This window comes from Solanum stenotomum, chromosome 1, assembly GCF_019186545.1.
Source record: "Solanum stenotomum isolate F172 chromosome 1, ASM1918654v1, whole genome shotgun sequence".
Lineage (NCBI taxonomy): Eukaryota > Viridiplantae > Streptophyta > Magnoliopsida > Solanales > Solanaceae > Solanum > Solanum stenotomum.
In genome coordinates, this window is record NC_064282.1 from 60416366 (window position 1) to 60423448 (window position 7083).

The 7083-nt window shown below is 32.2% G+C and overlaps 1 pseudogene; it reads right to left on the bottom strand.

Annotated features, from left to right (window-relative positions):
* Positions 1–263: 263 nt before the first annotated feature.
* LOC125853757 (uncharacterized) lies at positions 264–2645 on the bottom strand (annotated as a pseudogene).
* Positions 2646–7083: the final 4438 nt, after the last annotated feature.

Consider the following 7083-nt stretch of genomic DNA (forward strand, 5'->3'; position numbering starts at 1 on the left):
AAGAATTTCTCTATTCCTAAGCTAAAATTGAAAAAATTCTCTTATTTAGGATGCAAAAATCATGCTCGTCTCACCACACTTGTTAGCTAATTAAGTGAAGAGTTTGAATTGACATAATTGCCCTTTCTCCTAAATAATATGATTTCAATAACAGGCACATCAAGTATTGAATCACCCAAAATAAATTGAAATTGCAATTGCAAGAACTAATATAATAGCTTCTTAGTTTTATATATCAATACAATACAAGCAGTTAGTGCATCTCAACAATAACCACCACCCCCAAACAAAAAATTATAATCCCAGTAACCATCATGACCATTATACTCACTTCCTTCATAGTAACATCTAGATTGATGAGTTTGAACCAACGATTCATCGGGTTGAACAGCTTGATTATTGCCCACTCCGTACATGACTTGACGCATATGACAAGTGATGTGTGGATTGTCATCCTGATAATTACCATTTCCCATGGATGGACTATTTGGTTCACCCGTTGGTGTATACGCCTATCCTCCGTATCACACTGTCTGCGATCCATTTCTTAATTCATTGAAAATGGTCTCCGGCCAAAATCCAATAACAAATATATAGTGCAAGAAAAGATAATAGTCTGCAAAAAAAAATAACACCAGAGTTACAACAACAACATACTTGTTGATACTGATATTAATTTTCCAAAGTATTACAACTGTTGTAATTTTTATTACCTTCATCCTTGTAGATCTGAAGTTGCAATTCATAGTCATCATACATTCGCCTAGAGATTTTTGGGAAAGCATAATCTATTGGTACTTCATTGTCAAGTTGAACAAACCCTGGACAAATATTGTTGTAACATCCTATTTTCTGGCCGCCATCTGTCAATTTAATTCAAAAAAAAAATGAAATTTGCTTACTTTACATGCTTTTGAATTGTTTCTTTGAGAAAAATATCTATTAATTTCTAATATACTTACTGTCCAATGAGAGTATAACCGAGTCCGGCTATCACCGTATAGTTTTGGATATACCTAAACCAAACAAACATAATGACTTTAGGAAATCAAATCGTCAAAAAATACTTAATAGGTCCAAATCATTGATTTGAAATAAGAACTTACAATCCATCCAGCTTGTATTTGCTCGAAATTTGGCGCATTATCTGCACTTTGAAGAAATATTGTTGCGGAACTATATTGGCCAAGTCCATTTACTTGTGGATTATACAAAGTAACAGTCATTGAGATACTTGTAAAACTTTTTATTTCTGGAGATGCATTTATGCTAATTCCTACAAACTGATGTATAGTATTAAATTAAATTAATTAAAATAACTATTTGAAATTGAATTTTTTGACTATTAATGATAAATTTTAATAATTAAAGAAGTAGTTACATCAATGATATCTTCAGCGAGGGATTCATTTGCCATGCTTAAGGAGGCATCTTTGGCGCTTTGGAGTTGTTCTTGTGTTATTCGGTGTATAGGGACCGTTCCAATCGGACAGCTTTTTTGGTTCAACCAGAACTCTTTTGTTTTAAAATAAATATTTTCATCCTTTTGCAATCGCTTGGCTTTGACTAATCTTTGTTTTCTAGCTCCTTAGCAATTGTCATCTGTTGTTTCGAAAATCCCCATAGGTGCAAAAAAAAAAAAATTAATTTCAAAGAAAATATAAGTAAAATTATATTCAAGTAACATAAAATATTACTGAAAATAAATATATGTAAGGGTTATATTTTATTAGTCATTTCGTGATAGTTACATCTCTTTTCTCTCTTTTCATTATTTTGAACAAGAATCAATGACAAGAATAGAATTATAGTCAGCAAAGAGCGATCATTTAAACATTTTTTCCAAAAAGTTACACTACATATACTAATATTAAACATTAATTTTATACCTAATTATATATTAAATATTCAACATTCTTAACAAGATTCATGACTTCACTAATTGATTGGATGTTTATATGAAATCATCAAAGGCTAGTTTATTAAGAATCTGATTTGAATTATGAATTAACTATATCTGATAAGGAAATAGATTTTGGGGTTAACTCAACCCTATAAAAGATAATTAAGCTGGATCTATAACTTGAACTCTTAACATAAATTAGTAACATTTTGGCAAGACACCTTATGTGAATTACTAGTACTAGATTTTTCTTTTCAAATTGTTAAAAAAAATGTATAAATTATTATTTAAAATTCAGTAAAACTATCAAAATTTAGAAATTCATAAATTTCAAAACTTGATTCCACCTTTGATAAAAATACAAAACATCGCAAACAACAAAATTGTGTGCTATCAACTTTTGTTTGTCAAAAGAAAAGAAGAAAAAATCAGTTAAGTTGTATGAGTATAAATCTTGCACCTTGGTTCTTTCTTTGTGCGGCATCAGGTGCAAAAGAGTTGGTTGTTTATAAACATCCACACAATCATAAATATCTCTGTGAATAGTCTGCAAACATAGGTTAATTTCACTACAAATTATTCATTGAGAAATGAACTATAAACTTTGCTATAAAAGATATGAAAACTATACCTCGACGACGAGATCTGCATTTTGGCTAGATCCATAACCTTCAACCAAACAAAAGGCAATGATGGTCCAAACTAAAATAATGAAGCATATAGTTGTAAATATCAACGGCATCTTTGTTTTTCATTATATTTCTAAAATAACGTGTATATATATATAGTGCAGAAGAAATGGTTATTTAGGCAAACATGGTATGCAATCTGATGATCTAATTAAATGATGAATAATATTCAAATACAATTAATAATATCTATTCCAAATTTAGCCATTGCACAAATATTCTCCAAATTGATTAGTATTCATTGACAGTGAACAACAAAATTATGCTATCGATTTATTTTTAGAAAAATTATTGAGTATTTTCATATATTATTAATATTTTAATAATAATAACAAAAAACAGTATTATAATTAGGATTCCAATTTTAAAAGATTTGATTAAAATGCCTTCAATATTCAAATATAATGAATAATATTAATACCAAATTTAGCCATTGCACAAACATTCTCTAAATTAACTAGTATCACTAATAGTAGACAATAAAATTTCACTATCAATTTATTTTTAGAAATATTATAAAGAATTTTCATATATTATTAATATTTAAATAAAATAATAAAAATATATAATACTTTTTTTGTTATTTTTATTTAAATATTAATAATATGTGAAAATATTAGATTCTTTCGTATGAACTAACACCGCAATAGGCACATTGGTTTGCATGTAGACGTCTTCGCTGAAGCTATCGTCGACCACCTTGGCTACTGTAGTTGCAAAGTTTTCTCCCTCGTGGTCTATAGTGTTCAAAACATTGATTTCAGAGCTCACTGTTGTATGGGAAATTTCGTCGAACACCTTGAACCAGGCAAGAGCTTCGCCATCAATGTAGAATGAAGGAAGTGGAAGCCAGTCATTTTCATCGAACCCAAGGTATGTAAAATACAACTCGGCCCGAAAAATCCAACTCTCTGGGTTGTCGTCGCCACTGAATCTAGGTAGAAACATCGTTGCTGTTGTTGGAGTACGATCGATAAAAGCACCAATGTAACTATTGAATTACAATGGAAATACGAAAATAACAACTAAGATAGAGATAAGAATTGGGATGAGAAGCTTAGACTCTAGAAGAAGAAGAGAGGAACAAACATTTTTCTTCAATATGTATAACCCTTATGTGTTAACTCCAAGACCTATTTAACCAATTGATAATTAGGCTGGATCCCAAATAAAACTCTCCAATATTTTAATCAGCCCAATAATCTTAAATGGACCCGTCTCATTCATCCCTTCCAGCCCATAGGCCCTTATGTAGTTAGTTCCGTTCACAACATATACGCCATGTGCGGATAAGTTTTACCCTAATCAAAATGTGAGTCTCTATAATACTTGTACAACTGTTTATGAATTATTTAGCAGAATTTAAACATGATATACATGAGCTGATTTGTCCTTCAAAATGTATTCCATACTTATATATCAAAAAAAATGTGTCTCTAAAATATTTGTACAACTGATAAGAGGTGTTCTCGTATTGGATAAAAATTGATTTAAATCAAAAGTATCGAATTAAATGGATTAAATAAACCGACTTTATCTGGTTTTAGATTTTTAAAAATCGAAAGTATTTGATTTGGTTTTGGTTTGTTTAAAAAAATCAAAGAAATAATCAGACCAAACTAGGGGTGTCAAAAATGGATCGAACCTAAGCTTCAATTCTTGAAATGTGTCTCACCACATCATTGTTGGTTTGCTGTCGAAATCGCTGAACAAATTTACCCTTGAAATGCTTCCAATCCAAAAATAGCTTGTTGCAAAATAAGCTATTGAACCAGGCAAGAGCTTCGCCATCAAGGTAGAACGAAGGAAGTGGAAGCCAGTCATTCTCATCAAAGCCAAGGTATGTAAAGTACAACTCGGCCTGAAAAATCCAACTCTCTGGGTTGCGTCACCACTGAATCTAGGTACAAACATCGCTGATGTTGTTGGAGTACGATCGATGAAAGCACCAATGTAACAAACTCAAATTCCTCACTATATTGATAAGAGAACTGAAACGTGATTACAACTTTAGAATTGTAATTGCAATAGTCAAACTACTGAATTACAATAAAAATATGAAATAACAAGTAACTAAGATAGAGATAAAAATTGGATAAAAAGTTTAAACTCTAGAAGAAAAATAAGAGAGGAACAAACATTTTTGCTCAATATGCATAACCCTATTGTTAACTCCAAGACCTATTTAACCAATTGATAATTGGGCCTGGATTCCAAATAAAATTTTCCAACATTTTAATCAGCTCAATAATCTTAAATGAAACGATTTCATACACCCCTTCCGGCCTATAGGCCCTTATGTAGTTAGTCTTGTTCACAACATATACACCAGGTGCGAATAAGTTTTACCCAAATCAAAATGTGAGTCTCTATAATACTTGTACAACTGACTATGAATTATTTAGCAGAATTTAAGCATGATGTACATGAGTTGATTTGTCCTTCAAAATGTATTCCATACTTATATAGGGATGACAATGGNGGGGGGGGGGGGGGGGGGGGGGGGGGGGGGGGGGGGGGGGGGGGGGGGGGGGGGGGGGGGGGGGGGGGTGAGATGCGGGACGGGTTGAAATGGATTTTTTGAAAACTAAAGTGGGGTGGGACGGGGCAGGTTGCGGGTATATGTGATTTTATGTGGGTTTCAAACTTAATTTTAACTTTTAACATCTTATAAGAGTCATAGAGCATTATTTATAAAGATAATTTCTTTAAACTACTAAAATATTCAATATAGTAAATGAAAATGGTTCAATAAAAAATAATACAAATTTTTACATGTTTCTCAATTGACCTCTAAAAAATATTTTTTTAAGTCAACTATCTTATTAAATTAATACAACTTAATGAAAAAAATGAATTTATTTTTATTAATTATATATTTAGTATCAAACTTAACTAGAAAAAGAATATATTAAAAATATTATGCGGTGTGGGTTCATACGGGGCGAATCTATGCGGGGCGGGTTGAACATGAAATATATTGTTATGCGGGGCGGGGAGGGCGGATTAAATTTTTTGCGGGTTATGCTCAATCCGCACCGCCTCCACCCCGCACCGCTCCATTGCCATCTCTATACTATATCAAAAAAATGTGTTTCTATAATATTTGTACAAGTGGTAGGGGTGTTCCGTTTTAGATAAAAACTGATTTAAATAAAAAATATAGAATCAAAGGGATTAAATAAACCGACTTTATTTGGTTTTAGGTTTTTAAAATTGAAAGTATTTGATTTGGTTTTGGTTTGTTCAAAAAAATCGAAGAAATAATCAGACCAAACTAGGGTGTCAAAAGAATATGAAAAAGGGATCGAACCCAAGCTTCAATTCTTGAGCTTGTTGGTTTGGAGCTAAGGAGACACATTATTTGTGTTTGTTCACCAGCTGGCCAGATGCTAAGAATATCCATCATCATTGTTAGGGCTGGAAAATAAAATTATTAGTATATCATGAGCAAAGGGTAGGTGGTTGATACTAGTTATTCATGCTAAAGCCAATGAAGTCATTTTGAGAGTTCAAAGCATTGAGTTTGTTTGGAAAGAAATGATGAAAAGAGAAGGTGATATAGGGTCTCCTTGTCTTAGTCATATATCTTTGAGACTTGAAGAAGTCTATTACCATTGACAATCAAGGAGTGAGTAGCAATTACTGGAAATGTGTCTGTAAATCAAGTCTTTGTCATCAGAATGCAAATATATGGTCATGATACTCTATCATACGCTTTGGCCATATATATCCAATTTGAGCACTACATTCCCTTCCTCATTCCTGGGATAATAGAATATTTTCTGTAATAGATCTTCCTTTGATGAAATCACTTGGATTTGTGCTAATCAGAGTTGGTAGAATTGACATAACTTTTGAGAATGCTCTCAGTCCCCTTAGGGATCATAGCAATACAAGTATCATGAGTCAACCATTTAGGCAGAAAAAGGAATGTAGCCTTCACAACCTCAGGTGCAATACAAGACTAATTTGCTGTGAAAAGGTTATCTTTGACCTCTTCTTCAGAAGGAATTGTTAGTATCTTCATGCATCAATCACAGTATCTATGCAGGATATATAGCTCATTGAAGTATGTAACAACAGTCTGTTGCCTTGTACCCAAGATTGAATTGATTTTCATCCATGATCTTGTTAATCCTTAATGTGAAAGCAGCTAGGCAGTATTAGAGTCTCCCTCGTGTGAAAGTAGGCAGCTTTCTGTTTTAACAACACCTTATCTCTGCATCTCTATTATTACACCAAGTATGTATATTCCCAAAAAAGACAGCATCTTGGACTCAAACAGGAGAGTCAAACCCAAAAGACTAGTCTGATAAGGAAGGGAACCAATTTAATTAATTAACTTATAAATGAATTAGTATTTCTCTGTTTATCTGATGAGGAACAATTGGCACATAATACATAAGTTTGCTTTCTAATTGTACAAGCCTACAACCAAGTTTGACATAAACTGATCCAAGTGAAAAATTAAAAGAATTTTTCTTTAGA